General features: G+C 45.5%; 1 long non-coding RNA gene and 1 pseudogene across 1 annotated transcript in view; one reads left to right on the plus strand and one right to left on the minus strand.

The window, feature by feature from the left end:
• The window catches only part of LOC141107263 (uncharacterized), a 289,203-nt gene that overhangs the window by 153,019 nt on the left and 120,541 nt on the right, over nt 1-15,643 (plus strand). The gene's annotated exons all lie outside the window — the stretch shown is intronic.
• Nucleotides 6,637-6,752, minus strand: LOC141109178 (5S ribosomal RNA; annotated as a pseudogene).

The raw sequence follows: 15,643 nt of genomic DNA on the forward strand, positions 1-15,643 counted from the left end.
AGCCATCCCACCCCAAAGGATCCTGAAAATACAAAACACAACAACATTCTAAACTAATAACTATCTACACACTTTACACAGTTTTCTGTCAGTAGGGAGTTATGACCTGCTGACAGTAACATCAATACCAAAACCGTTTGCAGCACTTTAGCATGCAGCACTTTAGCATACATTTTTTCTTTCTTGTTCTGTCAGGAGGGGGTTATGTCAGGGCTAGGCTCAGCCCTTCCTTCTCTGAGCTGGCTGCTCAGCTGTCGGCTAATTGCCAGCTCCTTTCTCTCCACAGTGACTCAGCTGTTGATGATCTGCTCGTCAGTCCTGCCTACTTAAAGCCGTCCAACTCACGTAATCTCTGCCTTCGCCTTTGGTCACATCTCAGAGACTTTCTCCTGCGTTCCTGTTGAAGACTTGCTAGGCTGACGTCCCTTCTGGCTCCTGATCCTGCTTGCTGTACTACTACGTTGATCTCTGGCTCTCTAACATTGGCATTGGCTGACTACCCGATCTGGTTACTGAACTCTGGCTATGTATTGACTACGCTTACTCTGTTTACCTTTTTATTATTATTAAACAAGTGTGATTAACTGTACTTCTGTCCCGGTCTGATTCGTGGTTTCTGACAGGTTATGACCTGCTGACAGAAACAAGTGGGGAAGGAAAAAAACATATAGCAATAGCAGTGGACAGTTCTCTTCGGAGTTCGTGATGGGAGGGTCCCCTTCCGGACTAACAGGTTCCTTAAAGAGTTGATTCAAGAATCAGACCTCATCCTCAGGGTACTTTAACAGGAAAGGTCCATCCAGTGGGCACAACACAAGGTGGCAGGCCAGTCTGATCCTGCAAAAGTCAGGGAGAAAAGGAACACACACTCTGCAACCTTCACAGCAGTCTACGTGGACATTTCTAAGGTGAGCTTTACATGCCAACTGTTCACGCGTTGAAATGTGGGTCAGGCAGTCTGTTCCTACCTCCCCCCCCCTCCTCCCTGATGGAGACACCTCGTAGGCTGTCCTGCCTTCACGATTATCACCCGGTCTTTGTGGCTTGCGCTCCCCAGCCACCATTCCTTCCGAATGTTCTCAAAGCAGGCCCAGGTCTCTGGCACCCTCAAAGGCTTGGGAATGTGCAAGTACTCCCAGACCAAGTCATCCTCCCACTCTCCCCTGGAGTTCTCCACAATGTCCATGGTCTCAGGAGGGATAAGGATAGTCCAGACCCCACTCCAGAGCAACTTTGCGCTGAACCTCTATGCATCCAGGAAACCTGGGCTTTCCTTTTCCAGGCAGGGCTCAAGCAGCCAGGGACCTCTTGACCCACTTCCTATACTCAGCTGCTCTGGTCTGGGTGGTGGAAGGTCTGTTGTGCAAAAGTTGTCTGCTACTGATGGGGGTTTCTGCAGCTTCCTCTGTTTCCCCAGCAAAGTCTGACTCTTCTCCTCTCCCGGATTGGACATCCAGGACCTGGGAACCTCCTGTCTCCATGAACTCTGCTAGCAGTCTGGGGGATCCCCAATCTATGGCCCTGCCCTCACATTCCCCTTCTGGCTCAACTGAGGGCTGACATGGAACATCTTAGTACACCCCTGTTTCCCGAGTAAAACAGACATAACCACCATCCTCACATCCTTAGCTCTACAGGCAGTTTTGTTTCTGGAGAGCCTGTGTTGTTTATTCATCGTACTTAACAATAGAGCTTGGTAGCTTCACAATCGGCCAATCAAGCACAGGCATTCCTTCAAACAGGAGAAGTTATCCACATCTCAACCAATGAATATTGACTACGGTAATGTATGGGCGTGTCTATGCAGGGGCAGTGTGTATGATTTCCCACCCCCTGTATCTGTAAGCCATGCTCTCCAGTAGGACAAAGAAAGCCACATGGCTGGCCTTGAAATCATGAACGCTGTCCCTGATCATAGCGAACTCAAGGACTCCTGTTTTCACCATTGGCGTGAATCCTTTTTCTGCATTGTTCAGAAAACGCATACTCCGATTATTCTACCATTCCTGAGGATGGGAGATTATCTGCAGAGACACGCCATAGCCTCTCCATGTGCTCATCAGACACCGAGGGACACGAGCGTACATCCCCCCATAACCGATGTGTTCGCAGAGTGAACACATCCCCCCAGGTGATCGTCTGTGCATTACACCAGGGGCCCTTCGCTGGTGGACATATTCCCACTCTGCAAACACTTCTCTGCATCCTCAAGAAGCTTTCCACTACCAAACGGGTCTCAACTGATGTCAGTCTGCCCCAGGCCGTTCTTTTTAGAGTGGGCTGCAGGAGAACTAACACTGGGAGACACTGTGACAATACATATTAAATACATCTTAATAAAATTTCCACAACAGTCCCTCCTCTTTTGTCATATGCTCCCATGTGTCCCTCGATTAATTTTGATCTTCTTCTTACACCTGGAAATGAATCAGTCCTTACAGTCCACATGAGTCCATAAAAAGGAAAACACGGCTTGACTTGTAGACTCTGTTCTTCAGGAGGGATGACTTAGAGGAGGACATAAAGCCTGGTCGGTCTGGGATCCTCTGTGTCTTGTACGTGGATTGGGCTTCGGGGCATCTCAGCGAGGAAGATGTGGTCATCTGCTCAGGCTCTGTTCACTCGTCCAATCAGGCAACAGTAGCACCTCATCGCGGCATATAGAAGGAATAGAAACACAAACATGAGTATATATACCCCTACTTCCTTCAACCATGACCCGCTGAAAAATAAAAAATCCCAAAAGATTCCCAGACCCTTTAAAAGGATTCCAACCTTCACTAGCTATAGTTTTGGCTTTGCCTTGCAGGGATCTAACCTTATCCATATGGGCCTGAACTTTGTCACTAGTATTCTCGATCCAGGTACAACAATCTTTTCCTATGAACTCACAAAATCCCCCCTTGGATGCCAAAAGATAATCATGGGCCATCTTTTAATAGAGGGGCCCTGATCTACCGTTGTTCCTGTGGTATCTTCCTTGCAGCTTCAACAGTTTCATTGAACACCCCATCCACAATGCATGAGAAATTGTTCAATCGTAAATTGTTCAATACACTAAGCTAAAAATATAAATAAACAAAGATACTCCTCATCCTTTGTAGTTGAGCAGCTTCTTGCAATTGCTGGCATAGAACCAGTTGTCCGATCCATCAAGCTTCTTTACAATAACCCAGTCACCTGGTTGGAAAGAATGTAAACGTTGCAGTGACTGCACCCGCCCCATCAGCTGACAATGTCAACAGCTGCTGAGGAAAGTGCAACCCTGTTTTTGCAGAACACCCCATATTGCAAATGGGAGGAAATCCCCCTTTCCTCAATAGAATTTATTTTGGAGTGTAATTTTTGGTATGTGTTAGAAATATGAAGGGCCATCAAAAATGATAGGTTGTCAGGAAATTTAGATGTGTAATTTATGCTCCTAGAATTTATTTTGGGGTGCATTTTTTGCTATGCACATGCTGTGTCTTAGAAACATTGTATAAATGGACAACTTTGTGTAAAAAAAAAAAAAAAAAAAAAAAAGCAAAAAAAGCGTTTTCATTTTCTTTTCACTGTATGTGGCTAGGCTGTAAAAGTCTCACACCTGTGGTATTGCCATACTCGGGAAGCGTAGCAGAATGTGTTTTGGAGTGTAGTTGTAAGTATGCATATGCTGTGTGAGAAAATACCAGTGGGTGTTAGCGGACATGTCACCGATGACATCCATGGGGCTGAATGGAGTGTTCGATCAGGTCCGCCTGAAAAATTGACTTGTTCGGAAAGCCCATGTGAAAGAGGTCATAGGCCTTCATTACATCAGGTGTGATCAATTTTCAATGATTGGCACCATAGCTTGTAGACTCTATAACTTTCACAAAGACCAAATGATATACACTTATTTGTCTTATTTTTACCAAAGATATGTAGCAGTATAAATGGCCAAAATTTATGAAGAAAAATTACTAATCTGCAAAATTTTAACAGAAACAAAAAGGCGTTTTTTCACACAATTTTTGGCCTTTTTTATTTATAGCACAAAAAATAAACCCAGTAGTGATTAACCACTTCAGCTCCGGAAGGATTTAACCCCTTAGCGCCGACCGTACGCACATATGCGGCCCCAGCTTGAAGGGGTTATACCGGGTTGCAGGCATCAGCCCAGCATCATTTTTTAGGGCTGGCGGGCGGCTTTTTAGTAATAACTGATGTGGCTAAAAGCCGCTTGGCTGTTATCCCGCCGCTCTTCCCGGGCCTCCTGTCCCACCGGGAGACCTGATCCACGATGCGGCACTTCTGCCAGCTAGGCTGAGACTGGAACTAAGCTGGAAATGGCTTTGATCTAGTCTCCTATGTAAAAATAGGATTTTTATAACAGCTTACCTGTAAAATCCTTTTCTTTTGAAGTACATCACGAGACACAGAGCCATAGTAATTACTATGTGGGTTATAGTCCACCTTCAGGTGCTGGACACTGGCACACCCTGAACAGGAAGTTGCCTCCCTATATAACCCCTCCCATACCAGGAGTATCTCAGTTTTGTAGCAAAGCAATACACGTGTATACTAGAAAGAGGGGCGGGACCTCTGTTTCCCGTGATGTACTTCAAAAGAAAAGGATTTTACAGGTAAGCTATTATAAAAATCCTATTTTCTTTAATCGTGCATCACGGGACACAGAGCCATAGCAATTACTATGTAGGATGTCCGAGAGCAATCCCAACTGAGGGGAGGGAGACACAACAAAAGTACGGCACCATGAGATCAGAAGACTTATACTGCTGCCTGCAGTACACTGCGCCCAAAGGCAACATCCTCATGTCTTTTTACACCCACCTAATAAAATCTGGTAAATGTATGGATTGAAGACCAAGTTGCGGTCTTTCAAATTTGAGCCATGGAGGCTTGGTGATGCACTGCCCACGAAGCACTAACAGCCCTAGAGGAGTGCGCTTTGATTTGAGAGGGTTGAAACTACCTCTTTAAAACATAAGCTTGAACGATTACTTGTCAAATCCATTTAGAAATAGTAGATTTAGATGCTGCCTGTCCTCTTTTAGGACCTTCAGGCAACATGAACAAAACATCCGTTTTCCGAATCTGAGCAGTCGCCTTTAAGTAGACTTTGACTGCTCTCATCACATCAAGAGAATGTAGTGATTTTTTTTCCATAGGACAGGGTTCTGGAAAAAAATGAAGGTAGAACAATATCCTGTTTTAGATAAAAACCTAAAACTGCCTTTAGTAAAAAAGTTAGGATGAGGACGCAATACTTCATTATCCTTGAAAACAATAATAATATGGCACTTTACAAGAAAGAGCAGCCAATTCTGATACCCTTCTTGCAGCAGATATGGTTACCAGAAAAAATTGTTTCCTTGTCAAAAAAGACCAAGGGAATATGTCGTATCGGCCCCAAAAAGGCTGTTTTGTAATGCAGACAAAACTAAATTCAAGTCCCAAGGGTTCAGGGGTGACCTAACCGAAGATTAAGCCGTCTTACCCCTGAATAAAGTTACGAACCAAAGAATGCGAAGCAAGTGATCATTGAAATAATACCGATAAGGCCGAGACCTGTCTTTAGAAAGCACTCAAGGCCAGCTTTATTTCTCACCCTATCTGCAGAAAGTCAAGGATTCTACCTTTGACCTATTTCCTGGGGTGCAACCCCTGGTTTCACACCAGGAGACATATGCTTCCCAGACTCCATAATATATAATTATGGAGGCTGGCTCCCTTGCATTAACCAATGTAGAAACCACTGAACCTGACAGCCCACGCTTCTTCAGAGTGTGGGTCTCAATAGCCAAACCGGTAAATTTAGCGTTTGTAAAGTAGGATGGAATACTGGACCTTGCAAGAGAAGGTCTGGCCATGGCGGTAGGGTCCATGGGTCTCCTACTACCATCTTTACTATCTCTGCATACCAAGACTTCCTGGGCCCCGCTGGAGGCCACAAGAATCACGACTTCCCTTCCTGCTTGATCCTGCAAAGAAGTCGTGGATGCAGGCAGAATAGGAGGAAATGCATAAATCAGTGAGAACCAATTCCACGGGAATAGCAAGGCGTCTGTTCCGCATGCTAGCGGATCCTTTGTTCTCGACACAAAGTTGTCAATTTCTTTGTTGAACCTGGATGCAAACAGATCTACGTCTGGGATCCCCCATCTTTGACAGGAAGATATTGGGGTGAAGGAACCATTCTACCGGGAACAACTGCTGGTGACTCAAGTAGTCCGCCTGCCAATTTTTTATTCCTAGAATGAAGACTGCTGATAGGCAAAATACAATAATTTCTGCCCAAGATAGGATATGATTCACCTTTCTCTGAGCCGCACAACTTCTTGTGCCCCCTTGGTGATTGATATAGGCCATTGCTGTGGCATTGTCGGATTCAATCCTGGCAGGACAATTTCGTAAACTGAATGTTCAGGCCCTCAGGACCAAGTGCTCTGCCTGAATTTCTAGAATGTTAATGGGCAAGGCCTTTTCTGATCTGGGCCACTTCTCTTGGACAGTTGCCTCTTCCAGGACTGCTCCCCAACCCAAAATAAAAGGTTGGCATATGCTGTTACCATTTCCCAGGTAACTGAAGGAAGGATTTTCTCCTTTGCAGATTTTTGGTTATCAACCATAAACTGAGGCTCCGGCGCACCCAGCCTACAGCACCTGGTATTTCCAGGCGGTCTCCCATCCAGGCACTAACCAGGCCTGACCCTGCTTAGCCTCCAAGATCCAATGAGATCGGGCGCTTTCAGGGTGATGCCGTAGGCTTTGGAATCAGACACATTGGGAATCTAGAGCTTGAACCCTTTGTTCCAAGCCGATAGGATACTGTTTTGCAGCAGTCTCGAATGAAACTGAGCATAAGGAATGGCCTCGAATGAAGCCACCATCTTTACCAACAACCTCGTGCAAAGCTGACTAGAGGAATTCATCTTGCTTCAACCACCTAAATCAGTTCCTTTATGGTGCTGATATTTGCCTGGGGCAAGAATACCCTTTTCTGGGTGTATCTATGATCAGACCCAAGTATTTTAGCCTTCTTCATGGTTTTAAAGAAGATTTCTTCTAGGTTGAGAATCCGACCTAGATATTCCAGGTAGTTGAATGTGGTGACCATACTTTGGTCTAAGCGGGCTACCGACTGGTCTATGAAGAACAGATCGCCAAGGTAAACCATAATCGTTATACCTTGGGCCCTTAATCTGGCTAGAAGAGGGGCCAGAACCTTTGTAAACACTCAAGGTGCAGTAGCTAGACCGAAAAGCAGAGCTACACACTGAAAATGAAGATTTTTCCACCTTAAAAAGTAGATATTACTAGTGAGCGAGGAAATAGGAATATGGAGGTATGCATCTTTGATGTCGATTGACGCCTGAAGTTATCCTCCTTGTAGGATAGAGATAACTGATTGGATTGACTCCATGCGAAAAAAGAGTGGTTTTGATTTTTGAGATCCAGAATGTCTATTCGGATTTGGCACCGTGAAAAAGAGGTTTGAACCAAACCCCAACCTCTGCTCTTACATGGGGACCCCCATGATCACTTTTTGCCAAAAGATGGTCCAATGCTTGAGAGAGAGACTTCTTTTTCTCTGGATCCTTAGCAACATTTGATCTGAGAAAACAAGGAGACAGGAACTCTCTTGTAGGTTTCCTCCCCCAAGACCTCTTTTGTCCCTGGGATTAACTCTGAGGATTACCTTTTGAACCTGACGGCGGAAGCTGTTGTGACTACCTGGAGGCTGATGCCCCTGGCACAGGAGAAGGAGCTTTAAAACGAAAATACATTTTCTTATATGGCAAAAGGGGTACTTTTTCCACTAGAATTCCTTTGGATGTATTATCCAAAACATCCCCAAATCGCTGTTTCACCACCAAAAGGAAGACTAGCCAGGAGCTTCTTGCATGGCGCTTAGCGAAGAGCGCAAGGCCTGAAGAATAGAATCTCTCATAGCAACTATTGCAAACATAAAGCTGCCAGATCCTGGGCCTGCTGAGCAGGATAACCCTGAACACCTGTTTAAACTGGTCTCTCAACGATTAACCAATTACTGTCAGCGCAGGCTGAGACACTCAATCTGCCAGAGAAAAAAGTGTTTTTTGTTTTTTTTTTTAAATAGGAATTACAACTTTTTATTCGTTGGATCCCTAAGCATTTGAGCATTGTCTGCCGGACAAGTCAAACTCTTATTCACAGAGGATATAGCAGCGTTATTTGCTGGTATACCCTACTTAGTGATTTTTTTTTCCACCATAGGATAAAGTGTGAGAACTTTTTAGGAGGGAATAAAATGCTTATCTGGGTGATCCACTCAGATACAAAAAAACTTTTCCAGCAATGAATGGACAGGAAAAGGCATGCACAGCTTGAGGCGAATCTAAACACTCAGTTAAGAATACATAAATGTGGAGCGGACTATTCGGCAAGAAATTGCACCATCAATCTTACAGATCTTACAGATTGTGAACGCTGATCCTCCCGCATTTGACACCTCAGAAGTGGAGTCATTAGCCTCACCACGGTCCCCTGAGGGAATTCATCTTTTCCTGCCCCATGTTTCTCAGTTTGAGGGTCCTGGGTAATGGAAGAGAACCTGTCGCATTTAGTCCCACACTGGGATGCGATTAAAGCCCCTAACCTCCCTCTTTTTTTTTTTTTTTTTAAATCCTCTCCTGGCTGTGGAAAAAAGGTCATTTTAATAACAAACAGGGGCTGCAGTGTTGAAAACAATTGCAAACATTTCATGGCCCCGATGCTCGCTCTGACCAGCCACCCCCTCTCAGGCGAGGATGCCATTTGTAGAGATGAGTAGGCTTTCCAGAGCTTGAGGGAGACCCTTTTAGCTCTTTTTGGGGGTGTTTCAACCCCCCCTTCTGACCTTAGCCCGATTCACAAAGCAGAGGTACTACCAGAAGAAATCGCATCCACTGCTTGAGCAATAGTCAGCCACTGCTGCTGCTATTAATGCTCAGCCTGATGCAAATAGTAAATGTGTCGAATAGGAAATGCCTGTGTCACCAACCTCTTTCATGCCCCTCTTTGCTCTTATGTCCCTCCGACAATTTTTGCAGCCAGCACAAATGGAGTTTTTTTTTTAAAAAATGCACTCCCGCGTTGGAGGGGGCCAACACCGCATTAAGCCTCGCCCCCTCCGTCGCATCGCGCTCCCCTTCCTTTCTCTTTCAAAAAAAAAAGTTTTCCCGCGCGGGCCTCCGATTCGATAGGATCGGCTTGTGTGTGAGGGAGGAATGGCGTGGAGGAGACCTGAAAGCCGCTGCCGTGTAAGGGCGGTGAAAGAAAATGGCATCGCCGATCTATTTTTTTTTTTTTTTCGCTCTCCCTCAATGCTCAGCCTCGTGAAGAGAGGGAGGGTTCAGCCCAGGTGGGCGGTGTCTGGTGGAAGCAAACCCCCCCAACATAGGCGTGACCACGGGACCACCCTATTCATCCCTGTGATCTGTCTGTGTTTCATACCTTTTGTTTTGTGCTGACTGCCTGCAACATGTCCCTGTGTAACTCAGTCACCAACACTGCCTGGAGTCGGGTCCCCACCGGCAAAAACAGCTGTGTGCTGCGAGTGGGAGGATTGAGCAGGGAGGGAACTAGGACCACAGCCGCGGAGTAACCCAGCCGGGAGCCGCATTTGCCGATGCAGCTTCTATAGTTCCGGCTGAAGGTCCTGCAGGTGCCGGCGGAGTGGTCTACATCTGCACTCCGCCCCCCCCCCCCCCTCAGAGGGAGACAGCACTGAGCAGGGCAGTGGGTGGGCAAATGATGCACAAAAAAATAACCCTGGCTTGTGTGTATGTGTGTGTGTGTGTGTGTGTGTGTGTGTGTGTGTATATAATATACAAAATGTGTGTGTGTATGTGTGTATATAATATATATATATATATATATATATATAATATAGAGAGAGAGAGAGAGATATATATTTATTTATATAGATAGATGGTAAAAATATATATATTTATATACACACGCAGACGCACGTGTGTTTGAGCTTTGGTTAGAGGTGCATACCCTAATGCAATAGGCTGCGCACGCCTATGCCCCCCAAATTTACCGGAGGTCTGCCTACTAATTGGAGGAAAAAAGACTGCTGCTTCTGTGACACAGCGTGATCTCTGAGGAAAGCATGAGAAGGTACGTGCTCCATACAGCCCCCAGTGGTGACACTTAGGCATGACAACATTTACTTTTTTAAAGGAGACATTTCATAAGAAAATTTAAAATTCCTTAGAAAAACTCCACTTACCTTTCCCGCCACAGGGTTTTCTTTGGTAAAACCAACAGACCCAATCTTCAGCCTTCATGGTGGGTTCTGTTAACAAACCTTCAGGAACCGGGGACCCTCAGTGAACCCACAATCCTGGACCTGTAATAGCACCCTGCCAGTAAAACTTTATGGCTTAAAATACCAAAGTACTGGATCCCGGGGTCCAGCTCTCTAAAAAGAGAAGCGTTAACAAGCAAAGACCTCGTTTCTTCAGACATGAGGCCCAGGTACCATTCAATTTGGCCCAAAAAAGACACTTTGAATGGATCCAGCTGCATAGCTAGCACCAGCAAGGATTGCTCCAGTGGAGCTCAGCACAGCACATCTTTACTTGTGACCAACACCTTAGACACTGGCGAAAAAACTGAGATACTCCCGATATGGGAGGGGCTATCTAGGGAGGCAACTTCCTGTTTAGGGTGTGCCAGTATCCAGCACCTGAAGGTGGACTATAACCCACATAGTAATTACTATGGCTCTGTGTCCCGTGATGTACGATTAAAGAAAACACGGACACGACGTCCCAATGTCACTTCCGATTTACTTGGCTGCAATGACAGTATTCAGAATCGCCATAAAAGTGATGAGAATTTTTTTTTTTTTAAGGGACATGGGGATGTAAAAAAATAAGGAGAACTTTTTTTTTTAAAGCCCCCCCGTCCCCACATGCTCACGGAGCAAAGAAAACGCATGCGTAAGTCGCACCCGCATATGTAAACGGTGTTCAAGTCACACGTGAGGTATCGCAATGTGAGTGAGAGCAATAATTCTAGCAAAAGACTTCCTCTGTAACTTTAACCTGGTAACCGTTAAATTTTTTTTTTGAGCGTCGCCTATGGAGATTTTCAGGTACCATCGTTTGTCGCCATTCCACAATTTCAAAGCATGACCTGTTAGGTATTTATTTATTTATTATTAGCTAGGTATTTATTTACTCAGCGTAACCTCCTCTTTCACATTATACAAAAAAATTAGGGTCTCTGCTAAAAAATATGTTTGGGGGTTCTAAGTAATTTTTTAGCAAAAAATATGGATTTTAACTTGTACGCAACAAATGTCAGAAATAGGGTTAGGCATGAAAGGGTTAAAGCAGAGTTCCGCCTGCAAAAAAAATTAAAAGTCAGCAGCTACAAATACTGCAGCTGCTGACTTTTAAAATAAGGACACTTACCTGTCCAGGGCGCCCGCGATGTCCTCACTTGAAGCTGACCCATCCCTCGGTTTTGGGTGGAGGCGCCGGCATCTTAAGTAAGGGAATCAGGAAGTGAAGCCTTGCGGCTTCACAGCCTATTTCCCTACTGCGCATGCACAAGTCGCGATGCGTGTTCTGACTTAGGCCCTGCTGCCTTCTGGGACCTGTGTGTCTCCCAGAACACAGTGGGGGGGGGACAGAGGAGGAGCCGGACATGGCATAGATCGCCGCAGCTTCTGCGGCGATCTTTCACCTGAAGTGGGAGCAAATACCTGTATTAGACAGGTATCTGCTCCCCCTCCCCCTGAAAGGTGCCAAATGTGACACCGGAGGGGGGAGGAACTGGATAAGCAGAAGTTCCATTTTTGGGTGTCGCTTTGCTTTCATGACCAGGCCATTTTTTGCAATACGGTGTGTTGCGTTTGTTACAACACTGCGTCGCTTTAATTGACAATTGCGCGGTCGTGCGACGTTGGACCAAAACAAAACTGAAGTCCTTTTTTCTTATCGTACATCACGGGACACAAAGCCATAGTAGTTACTATGTGGGTTATAGGCCACCTTCAGGTGATGCACACTGGCACACCCTAAATTAAAAAGTACACTCCCTATATAACCCCTTCCACTAGTGGGAGCACCTCAGTTTTTTCGCAAGTATCTAAGGTGTTGGTCACGAGTGAAGATGTGCTATGCTGAGTTCCACTGGAGCAATCCTTGCTGGGGCTAGCCATGCAGACCGAATCCATTCAGAGTGTCTTTTTGGCCAAATTCAAAGGTACCCGGGCCTCGTATACGAAGAAACAAGGTTTTGCCTGTAATGCTTCTCTTTTTAGAGAGCTGGACCCCGGGATCCAGTACTTTTTGGTAGTAAGGCCATAAAGTTTTACTGGCGGAGGTGCTATTACAAGTCCAGGATTGTGGATTTCCTCGAGGATACCCACCCCCTGAAGGTGGAACCCACCGTGAAGGGTGAAAATTGGATCTGTTGGTTTACCACAGAAAACCCTGCGGCGGGAAAGGTAAGTGGAGTTTTCTAAGAAATTTTTAAAAATTTTCTTCTGAATGTCTATTTTAAATCAGTAAATGTTGTCATGCCTATGTGTCACCACTGGGGGCTGTATTGAGCACTTACGTCTCATGCTTCTCAGAGCGCTCACATTTGTCCAGGAAACAGCAAGTGTCTCTTCCTCTGGTGCAGCAAGACCTCCAGTAAATCTGGGGGGCTTCCCTCTCCCCACCGGATGCCCCCCTGTGCCGTTTTTTCTTCCCCTCTTCTCGGGGAAAGGGCGCCATTGGTTTATAAAAAAACGCACGAACGGCAGCTTCCAGGCCCCCCTCTGCCATTCCTCCTTGCTCCTGGTGGATCCTGTAGGATTCCAAACTATTTTTTGTAAAAAAAAAAAAAAAAGCGGGGGAAGGGCCATAGACGGGGGGGGGGGGGGTGCAGTTTAGCGTGGCGTTGGCATCCTCCAACGTCCAGCGTGGGAAGGTCTGGTTTTTAAATGCACCATTGTGTTATTTATGCTGCAGGAGGGACACGAGCAATGAGGTTGGTGACACAGGCATTCCTTTGACACATTTTACTACTGCATCAAGCTGAGCATTAATAGAAGTGACAGAGCTGGACTATTTGCTCAAGCAGTGGATGCATTCCTTCTGGTAGTGCCTCTGTTTGGGCATCGGGCTATGGCAGAAGGGGGGTAAAAACACCTCAATAAAGGGCTCTAAAAAAGACTTATTTAGTCACACGGAAGCCTAGATCCATCCCAGTAAGATAGCATCCTCCCCTGAGAATAATATGGCTGGTCACGGTGAACCGTCAGAAGGGGCAAGTGTTGCAGCTGCTCTTAAACTCTGCAGGCCCTGTGTATATTACTAGGAGGTTTTTTCTTTAACCATTTTAAGCTTAAAGGAAAAATGTGATGCTTTAATCGCATCCCAGAGTGGAACTAAGCGTAACAGGTCCCCGTCCATTGCTTAGGACCCTCATACTGAAGGAGCGAGGGATGGCGAATTTCTCTCTAGGACCAGGAAAAGGCTGACTGTCTCCTCTTCCGAAGAACCTGATGCGAAGTATCAAGCTCACAGGAAAGGTTGTTTACAGTCGCTCACTGAATTGGTCCGCTCCACATTTTTACTGCCAGTAACGGAGTCAGTCGATGAGCCCACTTCTGCTTGGGTTCACTAAAAGCCCCCCCAATCTGTTCATGCTTTTTCTATCCATTCTTGATTAAGAAAGCTTATGTATTCTGGTGTGAGAGCACCCAGATAAACAGTTTTTTCCTCTGAAAAAGTTCTCAATACTTTATTCTATGGAGGAAGGGTTTTATGGGGAGTTCCAGCAATTAACGCTGCTAAATACTCTGTAAACAAAAACCTGACTTGTCCGGTAGACAAAGCTCATATGCTAAAGGGTCAAACAGCTAAGAAGCTGGAGTTCCTTTAAAAAAAAAAAAAAAAACTATATAAAACTATATTTCGCTCGCACCTTCGCTGGCGTTCAGAGTATCTCAGTCCTTAAAGGACCAGTTTATAGAGGTACTCAAAGTTATTCCTAATCAGCAGGCCCAGGGTTTGGCTGGCATATCAGAAGTGTTCTGTTTTACAGTTGACGCTGTGAAAGATTCTATTCTCCAGGCCTCACGGCTCATGCTAAGGCTGGTACATGTGCATAGAATCCTATGGTTGAAAGATGGTCAGCCAAAGCCCATGCAAAAAGCTCTTGGCCAGTTTCCCTTTTTATGGTGAACGGTTATTTGGAGACAATCTGGATAAGTATATCCAAAGAATTTCTAATGGGAAGTTCCCTTTTTCCGGTTAAGAAGTTTAACTATTTTTCTTTTAAATGTGTTTCTTCTCCGGTGCCAGGGGCATCTGCCTCCAGGCAGTCACGACGGCCTCCACTGTCAGGATTCTAGAGGTAAACCTCAGGATCAGTCCCAGGGTCAAAAGAGGACCTGGGGGAGGTAACCCACAAAACAAAATACTAAAGCCTTATGAAAGGGTGTCCCCGCTCGCTCGAGTGGGAGGAAAGCTTCTACAGTTTTCAAGGGTCTGGCAGGAACAATGTCAGAGTTCCCATCTCCTCGTTTTCTCAGATTAAAACGTTCCCAGAGATCCAGTGAAAAGAAGTCTCTCTTTCTAGCTTTGGATCATCTCTTGTCTCAAAGTGTGATATCGGTGGTCCCCTTGGTAGAGCAAGGATTAGGGTTTTATTCAAACCTTTTTTTACGGTTCCAAAAACGTACGGGGATGTCAGACCCATTTTAGATCTCAAAGATCTAAACCGGTTTTGAATATCCGTTCTTTTTGCATGGAGTCAATCCGATCAGTAGTCTCCATCCTACAAGGGGGAGAACTTCTGGCGTCAATCGACATCAAGGATGCTTTTTTCCATGTGCCGTTTTTTCCCCGCTCACCAGAAATTTACGCTTCAAGGTAGAAAATCTTAATTTTCAGTTTGTAGCTCTGCCTTTCAGTCTAGCTACTCCACCTCAAGTGTTTACAAACATCCTAGCTCCTCCTTTAGCCAGGGTAAGGGCTCAAGGTATAACAATACTAGCCTACTTAGATCTTCTCTTCATAGATCAATTTGGTAGCCCGCTTAATCCAAACTTTGGTCACCGCCGTTAGCTACCTGAAATACCTAGGTTGGATTCTCAGCCTAGAGAAATCCTCCTTAAATCCATCAAGGAGATTGCAGTACTTGGGGCTGGTCATTGATACAGCTCAGAAGAGGATGTTTTTTTCCCCAGGAAAGGATCAGTTCCATAAGGGAACTGATTAAGTTACTCAAGTCAAAGAAGAATCCTTCTATTCGGCTTTGCATGAATTTGTTGGAAAAGATGGTGGCTTCTTTCGAGGCTGTTCCTTATGCGTGGTTTCATTTAAGACTGCTGCAAAACAGTATCCTGTCAACTGGCAACAAGAAGGCCCAAGCTCTGGGCTTTCCAATGTGTTTATCCCCCAATGTGTGTCAGAGCCCCAATTGGTGGTTGATATCCAAGAATCTTCAAAAAGAGAATTCCTTTCTACCAGTTACCTGGAAGGTGGTAACAGACGCCAGCCTCCTGGGCTGAGGAGCAGTCCTGGAAGAAGCATCTGTCTTGGCAGAAAATAACATTCCATTTTCATTTCGTTTGCAGAGATTGTAAAGATGGCGGTGGGGGACCCTTGGACCCTACCAC

Source organism: Aquarana catesbeiana, linkage group LG09 (assembly GCF_042186555.1).
Source record: "Aquarana catesbeiana isolate 2022-GZ linkage group LG09, ASM4218655v1, whole genome shotgun sequence".
Classification (NCBI taxonomy): domain Eukaryota; kingdom Metazoa; phylum Chordata; class Amphibia; order Anura; family Ranidae; genus Aquarana; species Aquarana catesbeiana.